Here is a 14,643-nt window from a genome sequence, read left to right on the forward strand (position 1 = left end):
CAACACTGCTTCACCACTTGCAAAGCTTTCCCCCTGCAGGTGGGGACCAAGGTCTTGAACCTGGGTCCTTGTGCATTGTAATGTGCACTCAACCAGGTGCGTCATCCCCCGGCCCCATTTCATTGGCTATTGAGGATGGTTCCCTCTTCTTATTTTCTAGTTGGATCTGTTATCTTAATTAACTGATTCAAAGCAATGTATCCATCCCTGAATTATGTAGTCTCTTCCTATAAAGGGACGCATACATGTAGCTATCTGTACATTTACATATGTTGATCCTCTCCAGCGTCTATTCATTCTTTGTCAAATAGCTTCCAAAACATGATCACATATGTTACCTGTCTAGTCTGAGCTACTTAAAAGTCACTGTTGTTTGCAGAATCTTAGAACTACCAGGAGGACCTCATATAGGTATTCAACAGTAAGTGATTGTTAAGAGAAGGAGTAAAAGTTAATTTTTGAAAAATACTTACGTTTTGCAGCCTGGGATGCAGCACAGTGGATAAAGCATTGGACTCTCAAGCAGGAAGTCCTGAGTTCAACCCCCAGCATTGTGTGTTCCAGAGAGATGGTCTAGTCCTCTCTTTCTTTCTCATTCATTACTAAATAAATCTTTCAAGACAGATATTTTTAAAGATCAATTTATTTGTTAATGAGAGAGAGACAGAGACAAAGATAAAAAGATTCCTTCTTCGAACCCTGACTATTACTGCTGTTGGATCACTCCAGATGCTGGTCTCTCTGTGTCTTGCCAATTTCACTTCAAATATCCTTGGTTTTCAGGATCATTCATAGTTTGTTTCCTTACCTATATGACTTATCCATTTATTAGTGTACATGTGTGGGCAAGTACTTAATCTCTGTTTGCCTCAGTTTCTTTAGCCACAAAACAGGGGTATTAATGATGTCCACGTCCCAGGGTTATTGTGAGCATCAAATGAGTTAATATGCGGGAAGGATGTAGAAGATGGCCTGCCTGTCTCTGAGGTTTCTAAGACCATGCTACTTACAGAAGCCCGCAGTATTTCCAGCACATTGTGTCTGAAATACCAATAGAAGGTATTTGGTCCAGGCTCTTCTTTTGTGCCTTTACTCTTGTTGAACAGCTGCACCACTTCAAAAGAAAAAATAATGTACACCCCAAATAAACAGTGAAGACAGAGGAAAGGCTGATGAGACATATGTTGGGTCTGTGTCCGATATGTCAGAGAGACTAACCAGCAAAGCACAGTGTTTACCACAAGCTGGACAGACCCTGATGGGGACAGGCAGTGGCCCAGGGGTGTGCATCCAGTTGTAACAGAGGTGGGCTGACGACAAAGGGCAGAGTCTCTACAGGTTAGGGAGTCCCTGACATGCTCTGGTGTAAAGTGTGGTGGGACTTAGCTAGGCTGATGAGGCCAGCTCCTGATGAACTCTGGGTGGGAAACCACAGTAAGCATTGACTGGTCTGCGATGGAGCAGAATGGAGCAGGAGGAAGCAGTGGTGCGAGGAGGGAGGTGCTGTAGGTAGGAGCCATGGCAGACACAGAGAAGCGGGTCTTAGAGTAGCTGGGGGCGGGGGCGGAAAGATGAACACTTCCTGTCCCAAGATCGCTAGTGCCTCTTAGAGTAACTTTTCCTTCCCCCAAGGAGACCTCCTTAGAACCCCAGAAGGCTAGATACAGAGAATCGTTTTCAAGAAGTCCAAGTAGCAGAGATGGAAAAAAGGAACACTGAGAGCTAACTTCCTCTCTGGGCGAGTCGGGTAAGGCCATCAAAATCATGACAGAAAAGCTCTATTTCTTTAACAAACTTCCCTCCACCACCAGCAGTGCCGCCCTGGTAAATATAAAGCAGAAATATGGGAGTCGGACGGTAGCGCAGTGGGTTAAGTGCAGGTGGCTCAAAGCGCAAGGACTGGAGTACGGGTCCCGGTTCGAGTCCCCCGGCTCCCCACCTGCAAGGGAGTCACTTTACAAGTGGTGAAGCAGGTCTGCAGGTGTCTGTCTTTCTCTCCCCCTCTCTGTCTTCCTTTCCTCTCTCGATTTCTCTCTGTCCTATCCAACAACGACGACATCAATAACAACAACAATAATAACTACAACAATAAGTCAACAAGGGCAACAAAAGGGAATAAATAAATAAATATTTGGGAAAAAAGAACAAAGAAAACCACATAAAAAGCAGAAGTGTTTTCCCCTTTTAAAATGATTTTTATTTATTAATTAACTTATTTGCTTATTTATTGAATAAAGACAAATGGAGGGAAGAGGGAAGGGAGAGATAGGGAGGGAGAGCGACCCCCGCAGCCCTGCTTCAGCACTCGTGAAGCTTCTCCCCTGCAAGTGGGGACTGGGGGCTTGAACCCGGGTTCTTGCACATTGTAAAGTGTGCACTCAATCGGGTGGACTACCACCAGCCCTAGCCCTCTTAACTATCTTTCTCTCTTTTTCTTATAATGTCATTTTTAATTAGTGATTTACAAAATTACAAAATAATGAGTCCAATTCCACACCATTCCTACCGCCAGAGTTCTGCATCTCCATTCCCTGCACTGGAAACTGCAGTATTTCTCCCAAGGTCACAGATATGGGTTGACTGTTATTTCTTTTTCTTTCTTTCTTTCTTTCTTTCTTTCTTTCTTTCTTTCTTTCTTTCCTTCTTTCATTTCTTTATTGGGGAATTAATGGTTTACAGTCGACAGTAAAATACAATAGCTTGTACATGTATAACATGTCCCATTTTTCCATATAATGATACAGTCCCCACTAGGTCCTCCTCTGCCATCATATTCCAGGACCTGAACCTTCCCCACCCTCAGTCACCTGGCCAGCTCTCTGCCCCCCCCCCATATCAGTATAGGGATTCTTTGCAGCTTTTCCAGCCCCTGAGGGGCAACAGCAGTGGAGACCCACAGTTGTAAGTTGGTGAAGCTTAAGTTCTCCTCCCATCAGCAGTCTTTGTTGATAAAACTCAGACCAGAGGTGGTGTTTCAACTGGCAGACTGGCGGACTGGTACCAGCTACTCCTAAGTAGGTACGGACTTGTAGCTCTGGGAATCTCTCCTTAAGCCCATCTGTCTGGGTCCTGATGGAATTAGGTTTCAGAGCCCTTTGGTCAGTTAGTTAGTCCCTTAACACTTCCCCTCTGGAAGTATGGACCAGAATTCTTTTTGGGGTACAGAAGGTAGGAGTTCTGGCTTCTGTAATTTGAAGCAGAGATAGTTAAGAGTCAAAGGTAGGCAGAATGTGCAGGGGCCCAGCGAGTGTTCCCACTGCATGTTGGTGCTTGTTGTAGTCTTTGCCATTGGTAGCTTTAGCAAAGTAGTACAGAGGCTTAGAGCAACAGAAATTGTCTCACAGTCCTGGAGGCCAGAAATATGAAACCAAGGTGCCCACAGGGAGGGCCATGCTCCCTCTGAAGACTTTTAGGGAGTGGCCTTCCCTTTCGTCTTCTGGATGGCTGGTGTCTGCCAGAGAGCTTCAGTGTTTCTCCATCTGTAGATGCATCACTAACCTCTGCCTCTGTCATCACATAGCTTTTTTCTCCCTGTGTGGTTCTTCTCTTTTTATAAAGACACCAGTTGTATTGGATTAAGGACCCACCCTACTCCAGTATGACTTCATTTTAACTAATTGCATTTCCAATAACTGTTTTCCAAATAAGGTTATGTTCTGAGCTACTAGCGATTATAACTCCATCATATCTGGGGGGGGGGGGTGGTGTGGGGGGAAAATTCCGTCCATAATAATGACTAGCCTCTCCCATGCGAGCTTTTCTGAATTAAAGACCTTAATTCATTATGGCAGGACGCTAGCTGTCGACCAACATGGGCTTCCTTTCCGTAGTGAGGAATGGCCAGTACAGGACACCATGCTTTCCAGCTGCTCTTGCTTCCAGTGTGACCCTGCCAGTAATTCTTTTTTTTAAAATTTATTTATTTATTCATGAGAAAGATAGGAGGAGAGAAAAAAACAGCCATCTCTCTAGTACATGTGCTGCCGGGGATCGAACTCGGGACCTCATGCTTGAGAGTCTAGTGCCTTAGCCACTGCGCCACCTCCCGGACCACCCTGCCAGTAATACTTATGGATGAAATGTGGATCCCACTGAGTTTGTAGCTCAGATGGAATCTTCAGAACACTGGAGATGTTCCTATTTCCTTTCCCTTTAGTCTTAGGGAATGGCAGATTTCCATTGGAAAACTGCCTGTCTAGCACTTAGAAATAAAAGTCGATCTTTTATGGGAGTAAGAACTAAATTTCTTTTCAGTTTAACCATTACATTTCAGCGGTCCGTTTGTACAGTACTAGCATCATTCTAGTGAACTCCAAAAGTATGATTGCTTTGCCTTTCATCGTAATCTCATGGAAGCTGGTACTCTGCTAGATACACCTTTAAATTTTAACATAACTTTAATAATGGCAGGAAAATGAATGTACATGTGTATTATCCCAACTTTGGACAAGCTTAGGGATAGCTTAACAAAAATTCAAGCAAGTTAATTTAGAGAATCTAGTTGGTTTCATTTGATTATTGAGCAGCATGCCTTCTAGCAAGGGGAGATACTACAAGGAAGCAAGGAATTGAACCACATAGCGGATTTCTGTATTCAGAAATGGGGTGGGACAAAGTCATTATCACCAAAAAAAAAAAAAAAAAAAAAAAAGGAAGAAAAACTATTTCAAGGTAGGCCACTTTCTCTTCAGGAAAGGTAGAGGGATTATTATGCAGATTACCTCTCTTGCTCAGTCCAGGCAACTGAGGATTGGTGAGAATAGATTCCTGCTTTAGGGAGAGACTAAAAAGGACTTCTACCAGCTTAGGTGTGAAATCTTGGCAGGGACAGTGTGAATTACACCATTTGGGCCTTTCCTTTCCTTCTTTCATTCTTTCCTTCCTAAAGATTGTGTTCCCTCCAGAGAAAAAATATCCTTACATATTTTGTATAGATTACTTATATCAGTACTTTAAAAGCTTTCCTGCTTAATTTTGTATTGCTAGTAATAGTGAAGTAGCTTGTGGTCATTGTGGTGCGCAAATCAGATGGAGGGGACAGTGTGTTCTTCATGGATCATTTTTCTTCCATTCATTATTTCAGCAGCATGTAGTCCTTTCCTGGTTTTTTGGATGAGAACAGAGGGGAATTTGATTTCCAGATGCAAAGGCTTTCTAATCTGCATTAGCTGCTTCTTTGTTCAATTCTGTTGGCTCAAATGTTTCTGATGACTAGTTCTGGCACTATCTACATTGTCATATCTCAAGATAAGTATGAGCTAGCGTAAAACTCTTATGCCAAAAACTTGGAGATGGCAGAAAGTCTTGATAAAGAAGTATGTTCGTGGCTTGGACGGATTTGTCTATAGCAGAGGTTTTTTTTTTAAAAAAAATTATTTATAAAAAGGAAACACTGACAAAAACATAGGATAAGAGGGGTACAACTCCACACAATTCCCACCACCAGAACTCCGTATCCCATCCCCTCCCCTGATAACTTTCCTATTTTTTATCCCTCTGGGAGTATGGACCCAGGGCCATTATGGGGTTTGTTGAGTATGGAATGGTTTTGTTGAGTGTGGAATGTACTGACACCTGTCTTGGGGAAATGTGGAAATGTACCCTTGTGACAACAAAAATCCTGTAAATCAACAGTTCCTCAATAAAATGATATTGGAGTTGAAAAATAGAAAATTCATCTACAAAAGTTAAAGGAAAGATGATTCAGCACTCTTTTTTTAAAAAATATTTTATTTTATTTATTTATTCCCTTTTGTTGCCCTTGTTGTTTTATTGTTGTAGTTATTATTGTTGTTGTCTTCGTTGTTGGATAGGACAGAGAGAAACGGAGAGAGGAGGGGAAGACAGAGAGGGGGAGAGAAAGATAGACACCTGCAGACCTGCTTCACCGCCTGTGAAGCGACTCCCCTGCAGGTGGGGAGCCGGGCTTCAAACCGGGATCCTTATGCGGGTCCTTGTGCTTTGTGCCACCTGCGCTTAACCCACTGTGCTACAGCCTGACTCCCCAGCACTCTTTTGATAAACGAATAATGTGAGAAAAATATTGGAGAAAAATGCTGGAAAGGGAAGGAAATACACTTAAATATTGTCTAGTTCTTGAGGTTACTTTCTTCTTCAGGATTTTGGTTATCTTGTAAGTTTTCTTCATTTTTTATTTCAATATTATGATTTCTAAGTTGGCATGCTAGGCATGAAAATGAACATAATAAATTTCTTTCAATGTGGAATCAGGTTTTCCTCCACAGTCACTGGTTCACAGCTCCCCCAAACCATAGGAAGAAGAGTAGTTATCATCTAGTGATATGAGCACTTACTTACTCATAGCTCCCCAGACCTGAGGTGATAAGAGCCACCTAAGGGCCTCTTACTAAGTGAATGAGGTAACTTTCACCTCAGGAAGGGGATGATTGTCAAGGGAACCAACCGTGAGGTGAGGTTATAGTTAGAACTGCCTGTCTCTTCCTCTGAGTAGAAGAGATGGGCTGGAGGTGGAAACCATGCAGTTGCCAATGCCAGGTCTTCTTCTAGCGTTTGCCCTTCTTCCGTAGCCAGTCAACAGCCAATGCCAGTGATGTGATTACTCAGACCTCTAACATGAGCCTCCAGAAGAACAGCAGGTTCAAAGATTTTCTTTTTTAAAAAAATATTTCTTTATTGGGGGATTAATGTTTAATTATCTTTATTTATTGGATAGACAGCCAGAAATCAAAAGGGAAGGGGGGGATAGAGAGGAAGAGAGACAGAGGGACACCTGCAGCACTGCTTCACCACTCATGTAGGTGGGGACCGGGGACGTGAACCTGGGTCCTTATGCGTTGTAACATGTACAATCAACCAGGTGCACCACCACCCAGTATTGGGGGATTAATGTTTTACTTTCAACAGTAAATACAATAGTTTGTACATGCATAATATTTCTTAGTTTTCCACATAACAGTACAACCCCCACTAGGTCTTGTGCCATCATGTTCCAAGACCAGTTCAGAGATTTTCTATGGTGGTGAGCACATGGAGATTTTGGGAGAGTGACTTCCTGGAGAGAGCATGGAACCTCTGTCACCCCCCCATACACACACACACACACACACACACACACACACACACACACACTGTCCCCTGTGCGTCTCATTCATTGGGCTGTTGCTTTTCTTAATACAGAGATTAGGTAAAACGACTTGTGTGAACCACTCCAGCAAATTAACCAAACTCATGGAGGGAGTTGTGGGAACTTCTTTGAGACTGCCATCAGAAGTGGGGCGCCTATGGGACTGAGCCCTTAAGATTCTTTGAGTGGGAATCCTCTGCGGACATTGGAGTTGACTCTAGGAATTCCTTTAGTCTTGTGTTTTTCACTACAAAAAAAGAGGAAGTGGCCCTATGGACATCCAATCTTTGACAAAGGTGCCCAGACTACTAAACCGTGAAAGGAGAGTCTCTTCAACAAATGACGTTGGAAAAAAATGGGTTGAAGCATGTAGAAAAATGAAACTTAAACATTATATTTCACCGAACACAAAAGTAAATTCCAAATGGATCAAGGACTTGAATGTTAGACCAGAAACTATCACATACTTAGAGGAAAATATTGGCAGAACTCTTTTCTGCATAATTTTAAAAGACATCTTCAATGAAATGAATCCAATTATAAAGAAGACTAAGGCAAGCATAAACCAATGGGACTACATCAAATTAAAAGACTTCTGCACAGCAAAAGAAACCACTACCCAAACCAAGAGACCCCTCACAGAATGGGAGAAGATCTTTACATGCCATACATCAGACAAGAGGCTAATAACCAAAGTATATAAAGAGCTCTCCAAACTCAACAACAGGAAAACAAATGACCCCATCCAAAAATCGGGAGAGAACATGGACAGAATATTCACCATAGAACAGATTCTAAAGGCTGACAAACATGAAAAAAAAATGCTCCAAGTCTTTATCAGAGAAATGCAAATAAAGGCAACTTTATTTCTCCTCTGAGAATGTCATACACCAGAAAAGATAGCAGCAAAAAATGCTGGAGAGGTTGTGGGGGCAAAGGAACCCTCCTACACTGCTGGTGGGAATGTAAATTAGTCCAACCCTTGTGGAGAGCAGTCTGGAGAACTCTTAGAAGACTAGAAGTGAGTGGTCCCGGAGGTGGTGCAGTGGCTAAGGCACTAGACTCTCAAGCATGAGGTCCTGAGTTCAATCCCCAGCAGCACATGTACCAGTTCTTTCTCACATGTACTTGTTCTTTCTCTCTCTCCTCCTATCTTTCTAATTAATAAATACAATGATGAAAAAAGAAGGCTAGAAGTGGACCTACCCTAGGACCCTGCAATTCCTCTCCTGGGGATATATCCTAAGGAACCAAACACACCCACCCAAAACGATTTGCGTATACCTGTGTTCATAGCAGCACAATTTGTAATAGCCAAAACCTGGAAGCAACCCAGGTGTCCAACAACAGATGAGTGGCTGAGCAAGTTGTGGTCTATATACACAATGGAATACCACTCGGCTATTAAAAAGGGTGACGTCACCATTTTCATCCCATCTGGGATGGAGCTTGAAGAGATCATGTTAAGTGAGATAAGTCAGAAACAGAAGGGTGAATATGGGATGATCTCACTCACAGGCAGAAGTTGAAAAACACGATCAGAAGAGAAAACAGTGAGCAGAACTTGGAATGAAGTTGGTGTATTGCACCAAAGTCAAAGACTGGGGTGGGTGGGAGAGTATAAGTCCTGGAAAAGGGTGACAGAGGACCTAGTGGGGGTTGTATTGTTATATAGAAAACTGGGAAATGTTATGCGTATACAAACTATTATATTTACTGTTGACTATAAAACATTAATTCATAATAAAGAAAAAAAATTGTGGAAGCTTCCAGTGGAGGGGATGGGAGTTGTGTGAAGTGTGCCCCTCTTATCCCACAATCTTCTCTATCAGTATCAAATCACTAATAAAAAAGAGAAGCTGAAAAAATAAGAAAACACAAAGCAGAACTTGGACTGGTGTTGGTGCATTGTACCAAAGTAAAAGACTCTGGGGTGGGGGGAGGGTTCAGGTCTTGGAACACGATGGCAGAGGAGGGCCCTAGTGGGGGTGTATTGTTATGTGGAGAATTGAGAAATATTACACATGTATTGACTGCTGTGTTTTACTGTTGACTGTAAACCATTAGCCCCCCCACACACACACACACACAAAGAAAAAAAGAGAAATCACTAGTTTAGCTACAGATGTCATATGTAATTCCTTCATTTAAAGGTTAATGTGTGCTTTTTCCATGACACATCCTGTCAGGAACATCTATATTGACTGCTTAACTAATGCTGGGTAGTACTTCTTTTTAAAAAAATGTATTTATTTATTTAAAAAAGGAAACATTAACTACCTATGGAGACAGAAAGGGCAGCTCAGTAAAATTGGTTTGTCTTAGGCCCTTTGTTGACAAACACAGGTAACTCCAACCTCACATGCAGTAGTTTCTAATACACTTTGTTGACCTTGTAACTTAGTCTACTTCAAAGAGAAATAATAACTCTCTTCCCAAAGGTGATTTTTTTTTTTAGTTGTCATTGTATTCTAGATTTTTAGTTGACATAACATTGGTATATAAGGCCATATGATTTAGGAGTTCAATTCACACATCTTCCTGATTATTATTATTATTATTATTGTTTTGTATTTTGGCAATTCATTACGAAGTTAAGCAAGCACTTACCAAATAGCCCAGCCATTTTTTAAAATTATTTTTTAAATTTTTATTTATAAAATGGAAATATTGACAAGACCATAGGATAAGAGGGGTACAATTCTACACAGTTCCCACCACCAGAACTCCCTATCTCATCGACCCACCCCAAAAGCTTTCCTATTCTTTATCCCTCTGGAAGCATGGACCCAGGATCATTATGGGGTACAGAAGGTGAAAGGTCTGGTTTCTGTAATTGCTCCTCCACTGAACATGGGCATTGGCAGGTCGATCCGTACTCCCAACTCCTCTCTTTCCTCTCTCTCTCTCTCTCTCTCTCTCTCTTTCCCTAGCAGGGGTCTGAGGAGGAGGGGCTCCAGGACACATTGTTGGGGTTGCCTGCCCAGGGAAGTCAGGTTGGCATCGTGGTAGCATCTGGAACCTGGTGGCTGAAAAAGAGTTAAGATATAAAGCAGAACAAATTGTTGACTAATCATGAACATAAAGACAAGAATATTGCAGTCTTGGAGAAAGCTAGTAGGTCTATTTTAGGTTTGTTCAAAGGGGGCCATGGCTTTGCTAATTTTTGCCTGCACCTGACATCTGATATGCAGGTGGACCCAAGCTATTGTCTGGGGAGATGGTGTCATAGTTGGAAAAAGGACTAGACAGCTGGATCAGAGAAGAGAGTAGCTCCCAAATATGGGAAAAGTATATAAATGTTGTTAAGTGTAAACCCTATCAAGTTGATCTGGGGCCCGTATTCAGCACAGAAGCCTATGTAACCTCTGCATCCCTGTAGGTCTGAGCTCACATTCTGTGGTCACGACTAGGAACATTCCAGGCTGCACTAATTTCAAGACCCATCTTCCTCGAGTGGTGTTGTCCCACCTCCCTTCGGAAAATGGAACATTCCCTACCATTGCTGATCCACATTGAGGGCAAGGTCCTATAGGAGCCCACAGAGGAGTCCATTGTGTTGTTCCTGAAGGAGATGACCAGTGACAGTGGCAAGAGGGATCTTTTAGAGGTGTAGGCCCATCATGTCTGTGTGGGAATCCCAGCACTCCTTGACTAGGGCCCCAGGTGATGTGGTGGCCTGGTGGTCATTATTAAAGTGTTCCGGTCTCGTGCCCTTACTCAGCTTTTCTAGTCTTTACTTTGTCTGACAAGGTTAGCTTTGGAGTGATTGAGGTAGCTGAGGAGGATGTCTAGGTCTACGTAGAAACTATTTGGTTAGGTACTTTATGGTATCTTTTTAGGTCTGTCTGCTTGTTTGCTGCATTTATTCTTCCTGACTAGTCTATCACATTAATCTATCACCAAAATATCAATACCCCTCCACCAAAGTCTGTTGAAACCCCTTCACCTATATATAACCCCCCTCTTTGCTGTTCTCCTTTGTTGATCTGAATTCTTTTTTAAAATTCTTCTTTAAAAGATTTTATTTATTTATTTATTTATTTATTTATTTATGAGAATGAAAAGAGAGAGAAAGAAACAGAGATCACTCTGGTACATGTGCTGCCGGGGATTGAACTCAGGACCTCATGCTTGAGAGTCTAGTGCCTTAGCCACTGCGCCACCTCCTGGACCACTTGATTTCAGTTCTTTAGTTATTCAAAAGTTTGTTTTCATGTGATGTTGTCTATAGTTTCTTTATAGTCCGCATATAAATTAGATCATCCAGTATTTGTCCTTCTTTTGTGATTTGTTCTGCTTATCATGATCCACTCCAGTTCCATCCATACTGTGGTAAAGGGCAAAATATCAGCTTCTTTTATATTTGGGTCGTGGTCTATTGTATATATATATATATATATATATATATATATATATATATATATATATACTATAATATCTTTGGGGCATTTGAATTGATTCAATATTTAGGCTATTGTAAATAACACTGCAATAAATATAGGTGTGTGTCTTTTCAGATAAGCATTGTCTTTTCTTTGGGTAGATACCTAGAAGAGAAGTTGTTGGGTCATATAGTGGTTTTATTTTTATTTTCTTGAAGAGACTCCATACTGTTTGTCATAATAGCTGAACCAAGATTTATTTTTTATTAATTTGTTGAAGTGTAAATGTATTGTAACAAATTGTATTGTAATAAGGATTACATTTTTACATTAAAAATGTATAAAGAACTCATAAAAACTTAACCACAAAAAGTCCCATCACAAACAGACACTTCACCAAAAAAGACGTAGAGGTGGCCAACGGGGATATTTAAAAATGCTTATAGTAACTTACTAACGAAATTCAAATAATAATGACGATTATGGGGAGTCGGTGTAGCGCAGCGGGTTAAGCACACGTTGGGCGAAGCACAAGGACCAGCATAAGGATCCTGGTTCAAGCCCCGGCTCCCCACCTGCAGGGGAGTCGCTTCACAGGCAGTGAAGCCGATCTGCAGGTGTCTCTTTTTCTCTCTCCTTCTGTCTTCCCCTCCTGTCTCCATTTCTCTCTGTCCTAACAACAATGACATCAATAACAACAACAATAACTACCACAACAATTAAAAAAAAAACAAGGGCGACAAAAGGGAAAATAAATAAATATATTTTTGTTTCCTTTTTAAAAATGACGATTATATATCACCTTGTACCTGTAAAAACGATCTATATTAAATTGACCAGAAGGTGGTTAGAGTGATAGCTCAACATTTAAATAAAGAAATTACACATGTGAAAGTCCAAAAAAAAGGAAGTTGGTGAAAGGAAGAGGGACAGAAACTGTCTTAACACCATCTGTCCAGGGAGCTGGGCAGTGGCACAGTGGGCTGAGCCTCAGCACATGGCGGAAAGCGCACGGACAGGCTCAAGGATCCCGGTTCGAGCCCCTGGCTCCCTACCTGCAGAGAGTTCGCCTCACAGGCAGTGAAGCAGGTCTGCAGGTGTCTATCTTTCTCTCTCTGTCTCTGTCTTCCCGTCCTCTCTCCATTTCTCTCTGTCCTATCCAACAACAACGACAGCAATAACAATAACAACAACGACGATAAAAAGGAGAACAAAAGGGGAAAAAACAAAGAAACCATCTGTCCATAGAGACATGCTTCTGATCGAACTATGTTTGTGACTTAATATTAACTATTGATTAATTGTATTAAAACAGCTCTGTTGCGATAAATGACTTTCCATACATACGCAAGATTAATTACTAGCTTACTAACTATGCTTTGGAAGCCTCCATTTTCTATGTGCTACTCTTTGTGTATTATTTTTAGGAAAATCTCATAAACATAAAAAAAATCTCATAAATATCCCCGTTGGCCACCTCTACGTCTCACGAACATCACATAAAAACTGCAGCAAAGGTGGGCGCGAGGAATCACATCATCACAAGACTGGCCAGCTCCTCATGGGGCGCGAGCGCTTCCACACTACGATCATCCTCTCTGGCATTATGCTATTCCACTGCAGAATACTGTGCCCCAGGATGGTTCCGTAGCCCCCATGTCCACTTGGTCGATTCCAAATTATATTCCTCCATGAGGATAATTTCTGGAACCATCCGTTCCACCCCGGTTCCATGGCTGCCAGTTCTTAGCGACATCGCCCCGCCAGATACTTGTTGGGATGCGGCATCATCTAAGTTCATTTCCCACGTCTACGCTGGACCGGACCTGCCAATATACGCGGATATCTTCGCCCACCCTGTTCAACGCTTGACGTCTCGTCACCCAATCTGGTCCCCTATGCCTACACTGAACTTCTCTGTTCCAGACTCTTGGAAACAGAGTCGGCAGTCAGCTGAGGTCAAGAACAAACACCTCAGCACAGACCCCTGCAAGCGTCAACCCGGCTTTGACCTAGCACGTTATGATCGGGCCCTCCTCAATTGCTATCGAACAGGCCATGGCCGGTGCACCGCTATGTTCCACCGCTGGGGAGCCAGAGACGACCCGAACTGCCCCTGCAGCTACAGAGAGACTATGACCCTCATAGTCAACAACTGCCACCTCTCCAGATTGAAAGGAGGTCTCGAAACTTTATATCAGGCTCAACCTGACGCTGTCGACTGGCTACGGAAGAAGGGCAAACGCTAGAAGAAGAAGGAAAATTAGGCATTTCAAAACATTAAATATAGTTATTTCAAACATTCTTAGGTATAAGACTAAATAGAGAAAAGTTTATTACATTTTTCTGTGTGTTTCTGTTTAATTAATGGTTCTTTTACCAGTTCAAATTAATGTAAGCAAACCAAAATTTATGTCCTGGGAAAATACATAATAATAAATAACAACAATACTGGGTTATTACCCCTATTTGGAGATTATTATGCTACAAGGGGCACATATTTTGATAAACAGGATCTTTATTTGGTTAAACATGAGAGCAAGATTGATTTTACTTATATTTTTTATCAGAGCACTACTTAGTCTGGCTTATGGTAGTGCTAGGGATTGAACCTAAGACTTTGAAGTCTCAGGCATGAAAATCTTTTTGCATAACCATTATGATCTCTCTCTCTCTCTCTCTTTCCTTTATTAAAGAAAGAACAATGTAGATTCAAGAAGAGTGAAAGTTGTTAAACATTTCTTACATGCAATACTTTTAACAACTGCAAACGATACAAGGCTTTTTCCTTCCATCCCTTTCCCCTGTATTTCTTTTTCTGTTTGTTTCTGCTCTTAATTTTATATGGATATCATTTAAATTTCAACATGATATATACATGCAATTTTTTTTAGTGATTGAATAATGAGTCACAGTTTATAAGATTACAGAGGTATAGTTCCACATTGCACCTGTCACCAATGTTCTGTGCCCTCCCCACCCTTCTGTAATAATAACTACCTTAGTTCCTGAAAAGTCTTAGAAAAAATATGGTCACTTTTTTTGCGTGTTCACATGTTTCAACTGCCTATATTCCACATATGAGTGAAACCAATTGGCAGTTGTCTTTCACTTCTATACTTTGTTAAAATCACTTTCAGATTTGTCCATCTT

This window comes from Erinaceus europaeus, chromosome X, assembly GCF_950295315.1.
Source record: "Erinaceus europaeus chromosome X, mEriEur2.1, whole genome shotgun sequence".
NCBI lineage: Eukaryota > Metazoa > Chordata > Mammalia > Eulipotyphla > Erinaceidae > Erinaceus > Erinaceus europaeus.